We start from the raw sequence: 21,083 nt of genomic DNA, 5'->3' as shown, positions 1-21,083 counted from the left end.
ACACCTCGGATTTCACAGGCTTAGGGTGGAAAAAAGTGCAGTCGCTCGAAAGTGATTTTTTATGTTGATCACAAGTCGACAATATTTTGGATGCATTTGGCAAGATGAAATTCAGTATTTAAATTAGTTTCACTTTTTAAAATGTGTCTACCAAAAAAAAAAAAATCTAATTGCCTAAGCGGCTCGCACTGAGTGTGCGTTGGGTGGTGACTGAAGCTATGAGCTGGGTGAGGTCGCCCTGGGAGTGAGTGGCCAGACACCCAGGGGCAAGTCCTCCAAATCCCAGAGGGTGAGGAGGAAAAGGCGGGGGAGGGGGAGGGCGGGGGAGGGCAGGGGCCTGGCGGCCAGGAGACCAGCCAGGAGAGGTCTCCTGCAGGAGCCCCGGGGCAGTTGGAGGGCTGAGGACTGGAGCCAGTGGAGTCATTCTCAGGGAAGCAGGTCCTGCGGCCCTCCACTGCCAGGTTCAACAACAGGGAGCAAGGACAGGGGACCCCTGCCCGCTCCAGGGCTCTTGGTGTAAGGGGAGAGGAGGGTCCCCTGAGTTCTGAGCTCCCAGTCACCCGAGGGGAAGGAGCAGAGGAGCAACCAGGAAAGCCAGGGGGCGAGGTTTGGAGGCCCAGCTTAGAGGGCTCAGGAGAAATCCCTACTCACATCCCGGGTCCTAACTCTCCCCCCACCCCAATGCCCTGGGCACAGGGATGGCAGATGGGGGAGGAGCAAAAATAACAAGGGGTGGGGGGTGGGGAGGGCTTCAGGGTCCAACTGCTGCTAGAAGGGGTCAGGATTTGAGCCCAGGGCTGTCTGGCTCCCAGTCTGTTCTTACAACACAGCTCTCGGTCCTGAGGTGCCCAGGGACAAGCTTAGGGACGTGGGTGGCTGCCACAGGCTCTTGTGGCTCCCGGCACTGCAGCGCTTTGTCACCCAGCCGCTTTTGGTGAGTTCTCCTTCCTTGGTGCATCTGTGAAATGGAGCAGTCGTGCCTTGGTGGCCTCGGCACACTGCCTGTGAGGGGCACGCTAGTCTGGCTGGGAGGCGCGAGCCAGACCGCGCTCTGCATCTGCAGCGGACACTCACTCCCCAGGGAGGGTGGTGGAGAAGCTGGCCTCCAGCTCACCAGAGGAGAGGGAGGGCACCAGGGCGGACGGCCTCGGGTGTCTCTCGGCCTGTGCCCTCCAGAGCTCTGAGGCCGGTTTCCAGTGCCCCTGAAGGTCAGGCACTCCTTCTGGCTCTGCTGTCCCTTCCTGCCTCTGACTGTCCCCTCCGCCCTGGATAAATAGTGCCTCCGCCCGCCCGCCTCCTCATTCCCTCACGCTTCACCAGAATTAAATTCATCATTCATTTTTTATGGTTTATACATAGTGTAATTTATGTTTTCAAATATATTGAGGTCATACTTTAGCAGAAAAAAAGTATTTCACATTGAAATTGAAGGCATGTGTGTCCCATTAAATGGGGATGTTTGGGATAATTTTAAAAGGCTAAAAGTAGTAGAAAGTAACATTAAAATAAAATTTGAGAGATGTAATTACCCCTAATCGCACCATAAAATAATCAATACTGCATTCCATTATTTCTGACTTCCCTAGTTATAGCTTTTTTTGTTAAGCTCTTGAATATTGATGAGGTGAAAGGGTCGTGTCTCCTGGCGGAGGTCTGATGGAGGTGGAATTAAGGTGGAGTCCTCTCCGATCATCCGAGGGAGACCACGGGCACTGGGCGCTGCTGCTTCTGGCGGCGGATCCCAGGGGGCAGCACTGGGCTCCCTGATCTCTGGTAAGGAGGGATCCTGCTCTTCCGACCTAGGGCTGGAGAGGAGGCCGGGGGTGGAGGCACAGTATGTGTGTGTTCTTGTAGTTTTTGGAGCGCTCGCTGCTTATGGACCTCCATGCTGACCTCATAGACAAGGTCCTTCGACTTTCTTTCTTTAGTTTTGGTCTGGGGATTGAACCCTGGGCGCTTTACTACTGAACTACATCCGCAGCCCTTTTGATTAATTTATTTATTTTGAGACAGGGTCTCGCCTTGCTAAGTTGTTGAGGCTGGACTGGAACTTGCGATCCTCCTGCCTCAGCCTCCCCAGTTGTTGGGATTACGGGCGTGAGCTACGGCGCCCCGCATTCATTTGACTCTCAGGCCAGTCCTCCAGTCGGTGTTAGCTGGACTTCCCTTTTTACAGATGGGCACGCGGTGGTGGGATAGTTACCAAGGAGCAAGGCCTGGGCACTTGTCATGGTGTGTGCACCTTCCCAGCCAGCCGGGCCTCGCTCCGTATCATTACCATGAATAATAAACAGGGGAGAGGCGGCGAGGGCTGGAGAATCCAGCAAGAGAGTGCAGGGGTGCTGATCCCCCAGGAGAGGATAACCAGCGTTGACCTTGAGGACAGCTGTCACCGGCTACAGTGGTGCCGGCCGAGCCCTGAAAGTCTCCGATTCCCTTTGGTGAGGTCTGAGAGCGTCCGTGTCTCTCCCGCACTGTATACAAAGGGTCCACTTCTGAGCCACCAGGTTCTATAAGTGGGGGTAACAATAGAGCACTTCCCCCCCTGTAAGTGGTGTCACCTGGGGAGCCCATACTGAGCACACTGCTGGGCACCTGGGGAGCGCCAGTCAACGGCGGCCGTGAAGCCGTGGTGCTGCTAAGACGAGTTCTCCTCCTGGGCCTCAGCTTCCCCAGCTCTGGAACGCTCCTGGGTGGGGACCGAACTGGACAGCAGCAAGGCCTTGGGCCTCTCTGATGATCTGCACAGGTTCTGCCATGTGCCTTTGTGATTGTCCACCGGAGCAGAGTCCCTGGACCGTCATCCCGCCCAGCCTTTGCCCTCCAAGCAGGCGCAAGTCTGGGGGTGCTCCTCAGCCCCTCTTCTTCCCATCTTGAGGAATCTGCACCTTTCAAGCTGCAGATGGTTTCCCTGGGGCTCAGGACTGGGTCCCAGAGAAGGGTCCTTGGGAGCCCACCTGGGCAGGGAGAGTGGCCAGGGGGTCCTCCAGGCCCTGAGCTGGGAGGTCTGGAGTCTGGACACCTCATGCCAGAATATATGGGTATCCTCATGCCCGCTGCTTCCCCAGAATCCAAACCCCTGCCCAAAGTCCAGGAGGCTCTAGGCTTATTAATTACAGTCGCCAAAATATGGCAACACCCCAAAGCCCACACCGAGTAAGCCTCCGAGGCAGAAGGCTGTGAAGGAGGCCAGACACCAGAGACCCGGCGTGGTAGACTCCATTTGTGTGAAGTCTCCACAACACGCAAATCCACCGAGACAGAAAGCAGATCAGCGGCTGCCGGGGGCTGGAGGAGGGGAAGGTGGGGAACAAGCGCTTCGTGGGCACGAGGTTTCCTTTTTGGGGTGATGAAAAGCCTCTGGAAAGAGGTGGTTGCATAACATCGTGGATGCACTTGGTGCCACCTAGACGGCGGACACTTTCAAATGGTCCCGCTGGCGCACTCGTTCCGTGTGTTGTTCTGTGTGTTTTTCCACAATAGAAATCATTTTTGTTTTTTTAAGTCAGGACACTCTGGGGTCAGTGACGTGCCAGGAGCCAGGCTCAGCCTCCACTCCGGGCCTTGGGGCGGCTGCTCAGTCCCAGCACATCACAAGCCCGGGATACAGGGAGCTGACGGCCAGCCTCGCTCCGTGTCATTACCATGAATAATAAACAACAACAGAGTGTATTTTTAAATCTTTCCCTAATGGAGATTCCCAAGCAGCAACCAAAACACTCAGATGACCCTCCACTCCCCGAAGATACGGACACACAGAAGCCGTGTCACTCCCGGAACCGAGGGCTGCGCACACCCTGGTCCTGGGCGGTGCCCACGGGCTTTCCCCAGAGCCACCAGGGACAGGGGGACAGGAGGGTCTTCTGCATCCCCAGGGTCCCAGCCAGTGCCCTGGCCCCCTGACATGGTCTCCCCACAAGCTCCCTCTCCTGCCCTCTCACCAGGGCCTGTGCTTGGGTGTTGGGAGGGGACACGGGCTGTAGTTGTCTGGAAACGGCAGTGCCGACACGTCTCCGAGGCCCGAGGCACAGGTCATGCTGGAGGTCTCCTGGCAGGGACGCGGCCCACCAGGACTGGCTCCCGGCAGCTCCTCTACACTGTTCTTATGTTTTGCGGAACTGCTCAGCAGAGGCAGAGCAGAGCAGTTGCCCCAGGCCAGGCCAGCCACTGACCTCGGGAGGCCTCGGTTTCCCCATCTGTAAGAGAGGCAGGGATCGGGTGCCTGTTGGGTGGGGGGATTATGGAAACGATGCACGTGATGTTTCGGGGCTGTGCAGAGCAAAAGGTGACCATTTTCCCAAGGATGAGGCTGAGCCCAGGCCATGCGGCCTTACCGGCTCCCACCCTTCCAGGGTCCACCTGGTAGGCTGCCTGAGGACTGGCCAGAGTGCCTCTGCCCACTGAGTTAGAAGTCAGCTGTTGTGACAAGGCCCATCCTGGGGTCCTCCATGCATTTTGGATAACTTACATGCTTTGCCAGGTGATCCTCTGGGTAGCTCTGGGAAAGACAGACTGCTGTCCCCATTTTCCAGATGAGGAGACCGAGGTCCAGAGAGGCCGAGAACTTGCTGACTGTGGGATTCAAAAACCACATTTTTGGATCCAAGAAGCATGGCTTTCAAACGCTATGCAGTGACCGAATTGCAGTAGGGGCTCACTGTGGCTGAGAACAGGGGCCTGGCAATGATGCACTTGTCTGGATTGAGGAGACACAGCACATCATATTTTTGAAAGAGATCAGAGGCAATCCCAAAGTCTCTAACCACCTCTTCCTCCTCCTGTGCCTTAGTGTCCCCATTTTTGAAAAGCTGGGTTGGACGGGAACATCTCCAAGGCCTCTCAGAGCACTGATACTCACTCCTTCTCCGATCGTCCTGTGATTCTGTCCTCCCCCACCTCCCCACCCTAGCCTGGCCTCCCTGACACAGCCCTGCAACTAGCCACGGGCCCAGGCCAGCAGCCATGTCAGAGGTGAGAAGAAAGTGCGTCCCTGAGGAGGGTGTGTCAGGGAGACGGAGCTGCCGCCAGGCTGGGGCTCCGCTGTTCCCTCCCCAGCCTCCCGGGGTCCCCATTCTCCCCTGCGGTCCAGAAAGGCCCCAGCCAGACCCTGTCCAGAGACCCCATCCCCTCCAGACCCAGTGACCCTGGCACGGGCCACAACCCAGCACTGGGTGAGATGTAATTGACAACCATAACTAGAAAGCTCTTTTAGGAAACTTGGGAAATGGAAGGGAGGCCATTAGGAAATTTACATTTGCGAATATGATGTTTAATTAGCAATACCAATAAATTAATAGGAGAATCTTGCTGCGGTTCTAGGTTCATAAAACACCAGCTCAGCCTGCGGAGGAGAAGGGAGCCGCTCCTGGCTGCCTGCGGGGAGAGAAGGGAGCCAGGCACCATGGAGGCCCTGCCCCGGCCACGCCCGCCCCTCCTCCCTGCCTCCGCCCATCTTCTGATGGACAGCAGGGCGGAATGAGGCAGCACTGACCACAGAGGCAGGAGGGTCTGAGCTCGCATCCTGCTGCAGCCACTTGTTCCTTGGAGAAGCCGCTCAGCGTCTGAGCCTCCATGTCCTTCTCTGTCAAATGGGGATCAGGATCCTCACAGCCACCTCCTAAGGCCATCGTGACCATGAAAGGAATTAATGTGGCTAAAAGCACACGGAACAGAAAGAAGCTGGCACAAAATAAGTGTTGGTTATGAAGCGGCCGCTGCTCCTGCTATTGCCGTTATTAATGGGATAGCGCAGGCGGAGCACCTGGAGAGGCGGGACTTGATAAATAGGAGGCCTTGTTGGCTTTTAATTTTTCTTTCCCAAATCCAACCTGCTCTCCCAGCCTCCCAGACACCTGGGGTGGCCGCCCTGATGACCCTTACCACTGGGTCTGGCCCCAGGGCCCTTCTGCCTCCCTCCTGGTTACTGGGTCTGCCCAGCAGAGCCGAGGCTCATTGCGCAGTCCCCGCAATGCATTTGTGAACCATGACAGGTGCTGGATTCTGACAGTGCCTCCCCAGCTTGCAGACCCTCCATGGCTCCCAGCTGCTTTCGGATTTCGCTCAGGCTCCTCCTCTGCTGCGGCCCCACAGTGATCTGGCCGCCTCATTTCTCACCCCAGGGGGCCTAAGGCACCACATCCTGCCAGATGCCAGCTTCTCCTGCTCCCGGGCACGCTGGCTCCCTCCTGCCCCCACACACGCGGGCTCATCTCAGAGTGCCCCCCTCTAGCCAATGAACTTCTGCTCTTTTACCAAGCACCAGCCCTAGCAGGCGAGAACCAGAGGCTGAGCCACCAGCTCTTGTCATCTTCCTCCGCCCACCACTGTGGCCAGCACCTGTGACAGGCTGGGGTAGGGCCTGAGTCTGTCCTCGGGGACACTCAGATTGTTGGCCTTATTGGGTCCTAGAAGATCTGCTCCACGCATCCTCTGCAGAAAAACCTCCCTGGACATTCCTCCAGCCTCAGTGCTCCCACCTGCCTCGGGTCATCTCTCCACCAGTTGTGATCACGTGGCTGCTGGGTGTTTTGTCCCTAGGTCTCGACTCCTTGGGACCCAGCCTTTCATCTTTTGTCCTTTCCTACTCCTTCTCTGCTCAATGGATGAATAAACAGACATCTAGATCGCCTCCCCCAAGAAGTCCTCCCTGACTGCCCCAGCTCTATTGTAACCATGGCCTGGGTTTTTGTCTGTCTTCTCCACCAGATGGTCAGCTCTTTGAAGGCAGGGACCTTGTCCTTTTGTTTATTACTGCTTCCTGGCACCTGTCCTTGAGCCAGTCACATTGGTTTGCTGATAAATATTCCCTGGGTAAGTGAATAAATGAATGGATGAGTAAATGATTATCTGGATGAATGAGGAACCCAGTGAATGGATCCGAGTGAATGGATCAGTGACTCACAGGACAAGCGAATGAATGAAGAAAGAAGGGGAAAATGAAGGGACGGGCCCACGAAGGCCAGGCGACGGGTGCTTCCCTGGGCTGGGGGGCAGACGGCAGCTTCTCTTGAGCCCTGACCCCGCCCCCGGCTTGTTTCCCCAACTGTTTATTCAGCTGTGTAAAGTGCACAGGAAACATGATAATAATTAAAGCAGACACAACAACAGGTAATTAATTGCATTTCCAAAATTTGATCCATGCATATGAATGAACGGGAGGTCACAGACTCTGTGTGGAGAAGCCCCCATGCTCTCGGAACAGAGGTGCTAGGTCTCTGCGGAGGGAGCGCCCAGAAGCTGACGGCTGGGGAGCTGTCTCCTCTGACTCTCCTGTGTGACCCCAGCTCCCCAGGTTCCGGGCAGGGAGGGGTGATTAAAGGTGACCCCACAGGGAAGCCCATGGCGGTAGGGATGCCCTCCAGAGTCACAACCACAGGAAGTGTCTGGTGGTGCCTCCCTTGAGGTGTGTGCCGGGTGACCACCAGCTCAGCTGGAGCAGGGACCCAAGTCCACGGGCTGCCCGAGGAGGCCTGGGGCTTGGCTAGATGTGCAGGAGCTCCAACGCCTGCCCGGGGACTCTGAGTTGGGGGATCTGGATGGGACTGTGTCCATATTTTAAGTAAGACCCTGGACATTCTGCAAAGTGCCTGCTGGCTAGTCTCAGGCAGCCTCTCAGGTCCAGAATGCCCTCCTCAGGAAAGAAAGTCTCCCTGCGAAGAAGCACCAGAGGCAGGATGAGTGCAGCCCGGGTCCAGGTTGAGTGGCGTGGGCAGGCCCACCCCTGGCTCCAGGCCCCCATCAGCTGCCACAGGCAGGGGAGCTTGGGGGAGCAGGGGAGGGTGGGGGATGAGGTCCCTCTAGGCACAGAGAACTGACTCCCTGTTTCATGGCTCTGCCAAAAAAAAAAAATGTCACCACCTGCAGGAAGCCGTCTCAGCCACCAGACTGAACTGAATCACTGTCCCCGGGCTGCTGAAAGGCCAGCGCCCACCTCTCTCTCAGCTCTTTCTCTGGACGGGAGAGTTCGCTCCTCCCCTCTGGCAGGCAGGGCTGAGGCTGCAGAGCCTGTGCGCGGCCTGGGGTCGGGGTGCAGCGATGATCAGGTAGCTGGCAGGGAGGTGCGACCAGAGTGTGCACGAACCCCCCTCATGTCCTTTGTTCGGTCCCAGAGGCTACCTTCAGCTTCTGACTCTACCCCAAGGACATCTCTCTAGCCATAAGCATGAGCTTGGCCCCTGCGACCTTCAACCAATGACGGGTGGGAGTCGGTGGCTGGGGACAGCCTGCAGGTGTGCTCTGCAGTCCTGTGGGACCCGGGACAGGGAAGCCTCGTTGCCCCCAGGACTGCTGCTTGACATGCCAGGCATCTCCCTACATTTTCCTTGGGGTCCTTTCTAAATAAACACCCACAAATCCTTGGTCTGCTTTGGGGAAACTCAAATTTTAAAAGCCACCTTAACCTGGGAGGGGTGAGAATCCTGTCTTACACCAAAACTCCCCGGGGGGACCCTGGGCTGCCTTACAGAACCCCCGCAGCCCCAGTGGCAAGGTACAAGGATGACAAAACAGAGGCTCTGAGTGGTCACCGTCTCCGCTGGGGAGCAGAGCAGAGGCAGCCAGGCTGGGCTCCAGGCCTGTTGGAGGGAGCAGGAGTCCAGGGCAAAGGTTGCTAAGTGTTTGCCAGGTATCACCTGAACGGCTGTCCCTAAGAGGCAAAACTATTGGGGAAATGATTGGGGACCACGAGTTTCCCATGTGTGGGGTCCATCGTATGCACTTACATTGTCAGACTGGCTTCCAGGGCAGTGGGATTTGTACCTCATTTCTAGTGACCCAGATTAGTGCTGCTCTGATGGGCAGGGCTTAGTGGCACAGCTGGAGGGGTGGCCTGACTTCCTGGGGAGGGGTCCAGGGCCCAACACACAGTAGTGGGGGGGTGGTGGAAGGATGGAATTCCTCCTTCCTGTTCCTGCCTTGGACTCGGAGAAGGCCCTGTTTAAATCTGGGCTGTGTGTTCCTGAGCCCATGACCATACTTCTCTGAGCCTTGGTTTCTGACCTGTATCCCAGGGCTCAGAGCCCTAATTTGCAGAGCTGCTGGGACTACAGATCCCAGTGTGAGCCAGCATTCACCAGGTGCTCAGCAGATGGCCTGGAGAGGCTTCCCAGCCTCTGTGATGTCACCTCTCCCCACTGACTTATTAAGCCTGGGCAGTGGTCAGGTCGGTGACAGCAGGGCCCACTGGGGTTGGGGGTGTCATTAGAATCTGTTCTTACTGAGAAGCCGTAAGGCCACAGCCTAACTTCCTAAGGGACCTGTGGGATTGGGAGGTAAACAGCCCCTGATGGTAGGTGGGACCTCTACCTCCTTCTTGTTACCCGCCTTTTAGGAGGTGGTGGCCGCGTGGAGAGCAGCGATCCGAGCCCTGGACCCCAGAGATCACAAGCATGCTGGTCTTGACCATCAGCCCCACCCCATCCTCTGCCACCTGACCTCCAGGGAGGTGGCCTCCCAAGAAGCCCTGGGGAAGACACGTGGAGGATGTCAGCTGGCAGATGTCCACATAGAGTGGGCTTTCCTGTAGAGTATTTTAACTTAAAAAAAGAAAAGCCCAAACATATCTCAGTGATGTAAATACTCCACAGAAACTTGCAAACACTTGCGAAATCGTTCGCACTCCTTCCTATAAACGCATTAGGCCCCCGCTGTCTGTCCCCTCGCTGCGGCACTGTCCAGGCTTGTCCTCGCCGGAGGCTGCACTCTCGGCCCAGCCCCAGGCCCTGGTGCGAGCGGGTGGCCTTCCCCATCCCATTCCACCGCACCGGGGCCACTCGGGCCTGCAGGGCTCTGCGCAGCCTCCCCGCCTCCCCGAACTCAGCCTTGCGGTGGGCGCGAGGCAGTCCCTGGGCCGGGCGCCGGCGGGCGGCGCGCTCCTCGGGCGAAGCACCTGCCGGTCCCGGTCCGGGCTGGGTCCGGGCGCGGCGGGCCGTGTCCCGCGCCGCCCGCGGCCGCCGGTAGGGGGCGCCTTGGTCATGCATTATTCATCGCCGCGCCCGCCCGCCTCCCTCGCCTTCCCCCGCGCGGGCTGCGGGCTGCGGGCTCCGCGGAGCGGGAGCGCGGAGCCTTCACAATATTGTGGCAGCTCCGCGAATGACGGCTCCGGGAGGCGGGGGGCGCGCAGCCTCGGGCGGCGGCGGGGGCGAGGGCGGGGGCGGGGAGCGGCCCGGGTGGGGGCGACGCTGGGTCACATCGTCCCGGAGGGGGCCCAGGCCCAGGGGCTGGTTCAGTGAGGGCAGAGGTTTAGCGTCCGTCCGTCCGTTCATCCGTCCATCGGTCCGTCCATCCTCCATCCTTCCTTCCTTCCACCAAGTCAGCTAACGTCTGGCACCAGGGGTGCGATGTAGGGACCGGGTGGTGAGCAAGGTAGGCTCGGTCCTTGCCTTTCAGAACTTAATCTCCAAGTAGGGAGGAAGACAGATGAAAAGCGTGCAAACAGATAATTAGGATAATTCTAGGGAAGAGCGCTCTGCGGAAAAGAAAACTCTGGTGTGTGTGGGGGGATCTCCCGGATGGTCAGGGAGGGCTTTCCGAGAAGGTGACATTTGTGCAGGGACCTGAATGACAAAAATGAGCCTGACCTTGACTAGTCCCTGGGTCTCTGGGGTCTCTCCCTGCCTCATCCTGCCTTTCTAGGGGTGCTGTAAAGGTCAGCTTTCCCCAACCCACCCCCACCCAAGCAGCAGGGAGCAGAGTCTTGATGAGCCAGAAGCGGACTGAGGCCTGGCAATGGTGACACCCCATCCCCCAGCAACTCTGTAGGCCACAGGTGCTGCCGGTGCCAGTCCACCCCTGAGCACTGGGCACAGGACGCCGAGAGAAGGTTCCGGGTGCCCCCTTCCCACTCCTGCTTCCGGCGCTGGGCTGGGGGGACTTGGGATTGTGGAGCTCAGCCTGAATCGGGGCGCTGCTGCCCACCCCCAGCCCTCAGCTCTGGGGCAGGGGGGCCGGGGAAACAGAGGGCGTGGGCTCAGGGTCACCACCAGCATCGGGTTTCCTTTCACTTGTACAAAGACTCGTTGACGCCTGAGCACATCAATATCCTTAATGACAGTGAAGAGGAGCTGGGACTCCAGACGGCGTGCCTCCCCACCTCCGCCCCCTTCCTCCTCCTCCTCTCCCATCCCTTCTCTGTCTCCTCTCTCTGTCCCTCTGTCCTCTTTCCTCTCCCCTGCCTCTCCTTTCTCAATCCTGCCCGTCTCTCTTCTCTCTTCTCCCTTCCTCCTGTCTTGGAGTCTTTCCTCTTTTTCTTCTTTCTTTCCTTCCTCCTGGTCTTCGAAGCCTCCCCTCCTCTTCTCTACCCTCCTTCCTCTTCCTTCCTTCTTCTCTCCCGACTCTCCAGACCTGGTAGCTCTTGTACATCCACAGCTCAGCAGCTCAACCAGGAGAGGCCCCAGCTGGGCCAGTCCCTCCGTCTGTCCAGCCCAGCTGGACCCCAGCACCTTCCCATGAGCCCTCAACAGCCCCAAGGCAGGGCCTATGTGTAGGGTCAGGGGAGACAGCTCCACTTCTGTCCTGCAACCTCGGCCCCAGAGGCACCTGGGCAACTGCCCTTCCTGCTGCCCCATGCTATGCTGGGAACTGAGAACGGCAAGTTTGGGTGTGGGATGCCACCGGGGAGGACAGAGTTTTGGGGAAGATTTTCTGTTTTGTATTTTTTATGACCATATATAATTTTGCATTTCTCCCTCAGCCTCTGCCTTCTTGGCTCCCAGATGTGTCCCACATTGAAGAATTATCTCTCCTCCCTGGAGTGAAATAAATGCAATCAATATGAGTATTGCTCTCAGGGCCTTGAAATATTACATTAATGTTCCATGTGGTGACATTTTAGCTGGAATTTTCAAATACATTATGATGGTTCAAATTAATATTTATCAGATCAGCTTTTATATTTTGCAAAAGAGAGAGTGAGAGAGAGAGAGAGATAGAGAAGGAGAGAGGGAGAGAGAGAGAAAAGGAAAGACAGAGAGAGCATTATTAAAATACAAAATGCAGATCAAGTCTAAAATCGATGGTGCATTCTCCCAGAGCATTCCAGGGGCTGTCTTTAGCTTTCTGGGTTTGTTTTTAAATTTATTGGTGTTCCAGGCAAATCTATTGGGCTCCCATGGCCCCCTGGCCGGCCTCCCCTCCTCGCTCCCTCTTGCGGGCTATAGGCCCCTTCCTTTTCTGTCTTTCTCTCTTTATTATCCTGAAATGTAAATTACGACATTAGCCTGGTCCTTATTTTTTTTTTTAACTCTCCGATGATTAAATCTGCTACACGACATCCTTGTCCTTTCTATAAATTAAATCATCTTGGCTTTGCACCTCCAGCTCAGGGCAGATGCCACACTGGTGTTGAGGCAGCGGGCAGCTGAGGCTGAGGGCTGGGGTCCTTGTCCTCTCCTGGAGATGACACTGGGGGCCTTTGTGTGGGGCAGGGAGGATGTCTCCCCGGCTCCTGGCTTCTCTGTAAATAAGAAATGTGGACTGGAGGGAGGAAGTGGTGGCAATCGTACATTCCACTTTATTTCAGTCACTTCCAAACTGATTACTCTGTGAAGTGGAAAATCCAGGCAGATTAATGGTTTAATTCTCTTTCTCTTTTCTTTTGCTTCCTCCTAACCCGCCTCCTGTTTTCCCCTCTTTCTTCTTTTCACATCTTTTTTCCCTTCTCAGAGTTGTATTTAAAAAAAAAAAAAAAGGCTCAGCAGCTTTGGGCAGGCGCTCGCAGAGTGGCCACGTGGTTGGCAGAAGGAAGGACAGCGGGTCCAGCTGGGAAGTGGTCCCAGCCCTACCTTGACTCTGACTGGAGCCCTGCAAGGGTTAACAGTGCCCATCTTAGCCCTTAACTTTTTCTTTTTTGTTGATCTTCTGTTTTCTCCCTCTTCAAGTTCTGGGCAAGAGTTTGCACTGGAATGAGTATTGTGAGGTGCACAAAGGCACACACACACACACACACTTGCGATCACACTCCTGCACACGCCACCATGCCCACAAACGCAGCAGTAGAGACATTCTGAGAAGATCTACATGAAGCAAGCTGCCCTCCTGATTTCTCTCCACTGCTGATCTGGCCAAAAGAACGACAGGAAACTTAAAAAAGAAAAGGAGGAGGGATCGATTATTCGACCTGTACTTGAACCCAACTGAAAGAGATAAAGCGGAATTTTCAATAGGTCCCCTGCCCTTTTCACCAGGAGGGAAAGAGGAGAAGAAAAACAAGAGATATTTATATGACAGCAGCTGCTGAAAATAGCATTTCAGAGCCATAAAAAAAGGCAAAACGAAATTCAATGGGAGAAAAGGCAAGAAACTCCTCGTCTGCTCCCCAAAAGGCGAAGCCGGCGGTGAGCGTCCCCGGCTGAAACGCAGGCGCGCCTTCTATAGATCTGTTTGAAATTATACTTGTCATTGAGGGGGAATTTATGCTTCTATTGATCTGCAAAAGGAAAATATTAAATGGTTTGGTTTTGATCTTTCGGTGACCCCAAGGTCAAGGGTAGTAGCAGATTAGTATTCATAGAATTCATCACGGAATTGCAGCCCGCATCCACTTTATGCAAACATGCGCCCCACACGCCCGGTGAAGCAGGCAGCAAATGGCCAATGGCGAGGAAAAAGGCAGCCGCACGCCCTCCCACCCCGCGGGGCTCTCCCTCGTGCAACCTCGGGGAGGAGAGGAAAGAAACGGCACAGGGGTGAGTGGATGGATGGATGGATGGATGACGACACCCCGTGACTCTCGTGGGCTTGCACAAAAGCCGGGGTTCCCAGGTTGGGGAAGGTCACGGAGTTTGGAACACGGCGATGGACATTGTAGTGTGCAGCTGAAAGAGCCAGAAACCTGAGACCCAGGGGCCCAGGCGGGCAGGAAGGGGCACCCAGACCAGCAGCAAGACATTGCCGGAAGGGCAGGAGCAGACAGGCGCATGCGCGGGCGCACACACGTGTGCGCGCTCACACCCCGCCAGTGGGAGCCGGGGGCTTTTCTGAAGGAGGGACGTGGAGAGCTCTCTGAAGGTGACATTGTTACTTGTTCCACACCCAGGAGCATCCTAAGTGCAAGACATTCAAGGGCCTGGATGGGAAGCGGAGAAAGGCCCAGGGAGCAGGCTTCCCGTTCTCCCTCCCGCCCTGGCCATGGAACCTGCGTTCAGATGTGTGTGTCCTAAGGACACGTATGAAGTCCCTGGAGACAGACTGCAAACACCCCTCCCACCTCGCATCAGCCCACAAGTGCCCTCTTAGCAGAGTCTGTCCCCAATGTGGGAACATTTGGTCAGTAACAGAGTCACTTGCCAATGCACTAAAAATAACCCACCCAGCATATCCCTGCAATGGCAGGAATTCTGGCTGGCCCTTGTTCTGCCGGCTGATGGGGGCCCGCGGGGGACAGATCCCCACTCCTAATGGGGGCTGGGGAGGGGGAGAGGGAGCTGACTTCTGGGGGTGAACTTAACAGTGCTTGCCATCTTCATGGGGCACCTTATGCACATTCTCCCCTCACTTAATACAGAAATCCTAGCAAGCGGGACCTGCAGCAGCCCATAGCACAGATGAGAAAACTGGGCCTGAGAGGTGAAGTCACGCTGACCCGGCATCGCTGTGTTGGGACTGAAGTCCACCCTACTCTAACCACCTGACACTTGCCCTTCACAGTTTGAGCAAATCCCAGGATTGGTCCTGACTCAAGATTCAGAGGGAGGGGAGTTGGGGGTGAAGACAGGGCTTGGAGGCCCGGGGGGTGGGTCTTGGGGGTTGTGAGGGAAGGAGAGGCAAGATGGCCCCAGCCTTGCCCCCACGTGCCTGCTGAGGAGGACAGTGCTCTACCTATTAATCATGTTTCATTTATATTAGCTTGACTCGATCTACTGTATATTTGAAATGGATTTAATTTTAGATCACGCACTATGGAAGGGGGCCAGTTTGGTGTAAGGAGCATTATGAATATTTTCCATAAGCTGGATATACATTATCCAGGGACAGATATATGAGCAGCGGCCCAGGGCTGCTGGCTGGGGGAAGGGGGCTGCTCTCTCCTTCCTTCCCCCCATGTCCCTGCAGCACAGGGTCATAGGGCTTTAGAGGGACCCCTCTCTGGCCTCTGCTCCTTTGGGGGCTGGTGGGGGTCTCCATCTTTTCCATGCCTGTGATCTCATCTCCACTGACCTTGAAGCCGCTGCTTGGCCCAGCTCAGGGCTGAGTCGTCGGCCTGAGAGGCGTGTGCAGGAGGGAAGAAACTAGGAATGCAGAGGACCCTGGAGGACTGGGATGCTGGCCTGACCACCAGCCACTTCACCTGGGCTGTAGGAGGCACAGGGCCAGCCTGAGAATAAGAGAGGGGCTTGGGAGGAGAGAGGCTCAGGCCTCCCACCTTCACCCCCCAAGCTCTGAAGGAGGAGAAGGCCGGTCGGCTGGTGGGTGGCACCCTCCTGCTCAGCCAAGCATGAGTGACAGGCCGGGCCTGACTTTCTGGAGAGCCCCTGAGCCTGGGCTGAGATGTCCCTTTCCTGGTGGTGGCCGGGGGGCCTACATCCTGGGACCTTGCACCTTTCCAAGGGAAGCAAAGCCCGTTTTGAGTCTTTGATTCCAGACCCAAGTTGGGGACACTGAGGCCCGAGGAGGATGAGAGCTGCATTGCGGGTCGTAGAACGAGTGGCCAGCTGTACGGGCACAGCACACTTGTGTAACGCTTTGCACGTCCCAGAATGCTTCCTGTTTGTTCTCAGGGCTCACAAGCTGGCCTGCCCTGGATGGAACTAATGCCTGTGGTGGTCAAGGGACAGGCCAGTGACACAGCTGGGGAGCAGCAGAACCAAGCCTCAGACCCCCATCCCACAGCACCGCGTGAGCCAGGCGTGGCCTGCAGGAAGTGGGCTCAGGAAGGGAGGGCATCTGTATCCAAACCTGAACCTTTTATCTTCTTTCACCCCCAAATCTGTCCCTTTCCCTGTTTTCCCATTCAGGTAAGTGGCCCCGCCATTCTCTAAGCTTCACGAGTCCCAAGTCCAACTTTCGTCCCTTCCACCACCCCTTCCTTCAGCCCCATCACCATGACAGATGCATCCCCAACATCACCTCTTCCAGTCTGTTTGCTTCTCCCCATGGCTCCCGCCCGCACCCCCCCCCCAGCCCCCCGTGCAAGCCACATGGGCCTCCAGAAATGTCCACAAAGCCTCCTGCTCACTCCAGTCTGCTGTCTACACTGCGGCCAGAGAGATCTCGCTTAACACCAGTGCAGGGCTGGGGTGCGGCTCAGAGCTTGCCAAGCATGCCAAGGCCCTGGGTTCCATCTCCAGCACCACCAAGGAACACAGACACAGGCAGCCACATGGCACATGGCCCCTGGGGCTGCCCTCTCCTCGCTCCTCTCCAGATGTATTTCCCGCTCTTTACCTGCCATGTACCATGACCCTCCCACCCCAGGACCTTGGCACAAACTGGTCCCTCTACCTGGGCTACTGCCCTTCTTGCTTTTGCCCCAGTTGGCTCCTCAAGCTCTGCTTTGACCTGCCAGGGAGACCCCGACCATACCCACCGTCCCTCCCAAGTCCACAGGGAGTCCCACATGGGCCTTGTGCAGACCGACAGCCGTGGGAGATGTCTGGGGTCTAGCTGTCCACACCCAGCAGGCAAAACTCTGGGCATGTGCCGAGCCCGTGCCGGGACAGGTCCCAGCTGAGACTTCCGTCTCAGCCCTCCACTCATCCACCAGTTCCTCTGTCGACCACGCAGAGCATAATGCACCCGTCACCCGCCCAGCCTGGGCTGGCAGGCTTTCAGAAGTGGCAGGCGACGCTTCTCTTATTCATTCTTAATTTAAGGTTTTGTGAGTTGTAATAACCCCCTTCCCCCCAAATCACTGGGAATGGGGACCTCCATGACAGCCTCGGGCAGGGGGCTGAGAGTAATTGCCCTGCGTGTGCTGTTGGCGTCTGGAGAGGACAATGGCAGGGGGCCTGGGTGGGGCTTCCCAGTACCCAGAGTGCCGGGCGGGCCACGAGCCAGGAAGGGGTGGGGGCCGGAGTCCCAGCCAGCTGAGAACACTTAGAGAATCGTGTGGCCTGCGGTCCACGGCTTCACAGGGGACAGGTGCCCTAGACAAGGGGGGTCCTTCTTCCTCCAATTCCTTCTGCTCTAGCCCCAAGCAGAGGCTGCTCCCTCCTTTTCTAGGGCCAGAGACAGTTGAAAGGGGAAAGGGAGTCTGGAGAGGGGGTTGCCCACAAGCCCTGGTCCTGGCTCCACAAGTTCTGCGACATTACACCAAACACTCCACCTCGCTGAGCTTCAGGCTCCTCATCTTTAAAGGTTCTGCTTTACCAGAACCTGCCTCTAGATTGTTCTGTCCATTAAAATGAGATCACACACAAAGAGGTGAATGTCAGGGTTCGTATCAGGCAGGTTGGTCTTCCAGCAAGTTAAACACTGAAGTTTCTGTAACTATTTTTTTTAAATATATTTTTCAGTTTTTGGTGGACACAACATCTTTAATTTTTTTTTTTTTAATTTGGTGCTGAGGATCGAACCCAGATGCCAGGCGAGCGCGTTACCGCTTGAGCCACATCCCCAGCCCCTCTGTAACTATTAACTCATAACGGGTCTGCCCACAGTCCATGATGAGATAGAGTGGGGAATCCTGGCTTCCTATCTGGAGAGAAGGTGCTTTCACAATGGAGGAGGCCAGTCATTTTTATTTTTATCTTGAGATAGGATCTTACTAAGTTGCTGAGGCTGGCCTCGAACCTGCAATCCTCCTGCCTCAGCCTCCAGAGTTGCTGGGATTATAGGCATGTGCCAGTGATCCTGGCTGGAGGGAGGGTCATGAGCCTTCTGCCACCTTCCATTGAGGAGCCCTGTCCACCTACACTGCAGCTGGCCCCTGCTTCCTCCAGCACCCTCATTCTTTAAGGCAAGGTTTGTTTTCTGGGTCACTGCCGCCCTTCTCTCTGGACTGGGGTTTTACCTGGGAACCTGGAATGGTGCTGGCACATAGTAGTGCTCAATAAATATTTGCCCAAAGAGTAAGTGATCGAATGGGGTGCATGGAGAAGAGTGGGGGACAAAGGGCATGTGAATTGGGGATCAGGTGGGGAGAGTCCCCTGGACCCTCACTGACTCTTTCTTGGGCCTCAGGAATAACATACCTGTCACACGCTGCCTGCCCAGCCCTGCCCTGCCCTGCCCAGGGTCTTGTCCCCATTCAGTCACTGGAATGACCTCCCCTGCCTCCCTATAGATTCAGGGCCTGGTGAGAAGAGCTGACGGGAACCTGGGTGTCCCCATTTCCCACCCAGGTGCCTGGGACTCCTCACCTCCTGGCAGCCTTGGCCCCCCCATCCCGGATCCCTGGAGCTGAAGTGTCCCTAGGGCAGTGGGACTGGCCTTCCTCATCCCTTCTGTATGAAGGGGTCCCAGACCCTGGTGTGAAGCAGGCTTCCAGAGTGCACATCCTCTTGGGCATGACTTCTAGGAGCCAAGGATGACAACAAAGAATCTGGCCCCTGCGCCCCACAGCCCTGGTCCACTGCTGTGATCCTCTCGGTGCCGGGTCACCCAGCTCTCCCACCCAGGGCCTCTCGGGACCCAGTGCTAGAGAGGGTGAGAGGCCGGCAGCAGCTCCGACCCGTGCCAGGAGCCCTCCGAATGGTCCAACCTGTGTCTCCAGGCAGGGGAAGGAGTCCTCTGTGGTCCCCAGACACCAGGCCCAGAGAGCTGGCTGCCCTGTTCACGGGCCCACAGCGAGGGCCCAGGCTGAAGCAGGGCTACTCTCAGAAATTCTGAGTGGTGAGGCTGAAGCAGAAAATAGATCTGACGACGACGTTGACGCCGGAGGACGGGCTGTCCAGTGTACAGAGGCCATGTACTGGGGTGGGTGCTCTGAGAGAGAGAGAGAGAGAGAGAGAGAGAGAGAGAGAGAGACAGGCTGAGCCAGAGGGGGAGGAGAGATAGAAAGAGAGGTACAGACAGAAGGAGGAAGAGGGAGAGAGCAAGACAAAAAGAGCTGCCTATCTGGAAACGAGAGGGAGGGTTTGGAGAGAGCAGTACAAGCCCTGTGCATGGGCCAGAGATGAGCGGCCAGGGCTGGGGCCCAGGGAGCCCGCGCATGGGTCAGACACGGGGTACTCTGCCAACACTTGTTGAATTGATGGGGGATTGGGAGGTGGGGGCAGGTATTTTGCATCCAGGAGAACGAGTGTCCTCCTCACGTGACTGTCCCCATGTGCCTGCGACCACGTGGGCAGCGTGTGCATGCATGTTAGTGTGTGGAGGAGGGCAGGGCTCAGTTTCCCTCTCAGCTGTCCCCACGTCCGGGGACGTGTGCAGCCTGCCCCGGCTGCTGGGCCACAGCGCCAGGGTGGTGTCTGGTGGTGGGCGGCCTGACACACGCCCTCGCCGGGGGAGGCCCCTGAGCTGTCAGCAGCCAAGGTCGGGCCGGCAGCGAAAGTGAACCGTAAAAGGGCCACTTCTCGCTCTGTTCACTTGACACTCTCTACCCCAGAAGCCACCTGTTCAGCCATCAGTCACCCACGGAGAGCACAGCTTTCCTGAAACTGGGAATTGGACAGAGAGTCCCAGGAAGGAGTGAGCTCGGGGCAATGCCCACCCTCTGCCACTCCAGGGGCCTCTTCGTCCACCCCACCCCCGCCCCCGGGCAGGCTGCAGGCCGGAGTCTGGACCGTGTGGGCTGAAAAAGAAAAAAGAAAAAGAAAGCCACTCCCGACCCAGCACAAACCTGCTTCATTTGCGGGTCTTGGAGGGCACAGACGTGCCCGCCTGGGGGGGGGGATCGAGCAGCAGCCCTCACCAGGATGGCGCAGCAAGAACTGTGCCCCGGAGGGTGACCACTTGAGACGCGCGCGCCCGGGTGGGGGCACAACGGGGACGGCCTGGGGTGGGGGTGGCCCCGGGGCCTGGCTGGGGCTGGGGGGCAGGCAGGACAGCCAGGGCAGGGAGGGACCTGGCTTGGAGGCAGCCTGGGGCTCTGCCCAGTGGTGGCACCCGGGCCAGCAGAGGCCCGGCCCCGCCGCGCACGCCCCGCCTGGCTGGCTTGTTAATTTCGTCGTTTAGCCCGTTTATGGTGCTCCAGTTGCTGTTGCTTTTATAAACAAGCATTTTGGTGACCTTCCCCTCCGGACATCAGCTCCGCAAGAATCCCGAGCCCTGAACGTTTATAAATAAGCCTTCTCTCAAGTTCCACAACAGGTGTGACCTCCCCCCGCCCCTCCCCTGTCCTGTCCGAAAACCCAACAGTTTCAACAAGCAAAGGGAAGCCACGCGGGCTGTCTTAAAGGGGTCGAGCAGAGGCCAGCCTGCGCGGGCCACCAGGGGCTGGTCCACCTCCGCCTCCACCTCCCCCAGGTCAGGGGTCCTAGAGGAGAGGGCCGGGCCGGTGGGCAGTTGACCCCTGACCCCACTCCCCCCACCCGGCCCCCGTGGCTGTGGTCTGAGATGCGTCCTTGGCTGGCACAGTGTATCTGAGTCTGGCTCGATCTCCCCAGGAAGTCGTATCGGGCCCCCCAGCCCGGTCCCCCCACCGCCCGCTTCCCATGGCTCTGCTGGGCGCCCCCTGATGAGCAGAGCCTTCCGTCCCCCTCCCTGCCCAGAGCTCTCGCTTCATGAATTGCAGTGTTTCACGAGCTTTTACCTCACACTCACCCGTGGGTTCAGCTGATGCTTCTTGAGCCCCTCCTCTGAGCCAGGCCGGCACCAAGGACAAAACGCTGACGAGGACTCACCCTGCCCCGGAGGAGCCCAGCATCCAGTGGGGCAGAGGGACAGGCTGCACGACTTGTGAACCCCTCCGTGCTCCAAGTGAGGGAGGGGAGCAGAGGAGGGCCTCTCGGCCCACGGCCCAGACGGGGGCAAGAAGCACCTCGTGGAAGTCATCACCACGGAGGTGACCAGGGGAGGTGCACTGCAGGCCAAGGAACCAACCAGGAGGGCTCAGAGGCAAATGCACCCGGGGTGCTCGAGCCCAGGGCTTGGGCACAAGTGGCAGGAAAGCAAGGATTCATCCACAGGCTCGTCCTGACAGTGGCACTGGTCTCAGATTTGGAAACCAGGAAGCAGGGATCAGGCCTGTGACAGTGGCTCCCTGG

The 21,083-nt window shown here is 57.3% G+C and overlaps 1 long non-coding RNA gene across 2 annotated transcripts; it reads right to left on the bottom strand.

The window, feature by feature from the left end:
- Window positions 1–1,399: 1,399 nt before the first annotated feature.
- Window positions 1,400–19,958, bottom strand: LOC144249087 (uncharacterized). Of its 2 annotated transcripts, none has more exons than XR_013342148.1 (6): window positions 19,718–19,958; window positions 18,638–18,861; window positions 5,492–5,617; window positions 5,284–5,373; window positions 4,469–4,572; window positions 1,400–4,196 (listed from the first exon to the last, which is right to left on the bottom strand). It is a non-coding gene; the product is annotated as an uncharacterized LOC144249087 (long non-coding RNA). The 2 variants fall into 2 exon arrangements; XR_013342149.1 differs by having other exon boundaries at window positions 1,400–1,805.
- Between the last annotated feature and the right edge of the window lie 1,125 nt (window positions 19,959–21,083).

Source organism: Urocitellus parryii, chromosome 11 (assembly GCF_045843805.1).
Source record: "Urocitellus parryii isolate mUroPar1 chromosome 11, mUroPar1.hap1, whole genome shotgun sequence".
Classification (NCBI taxonomy): Eukaryota; Metazoa; Chordata; class Mammalia; order Rodentia; family Sciuridae; genus Urocitellus; species Urocitellus parryii.
This window is presented reverse-complemented; position numbering and strand designations above follow the sequence as displayed.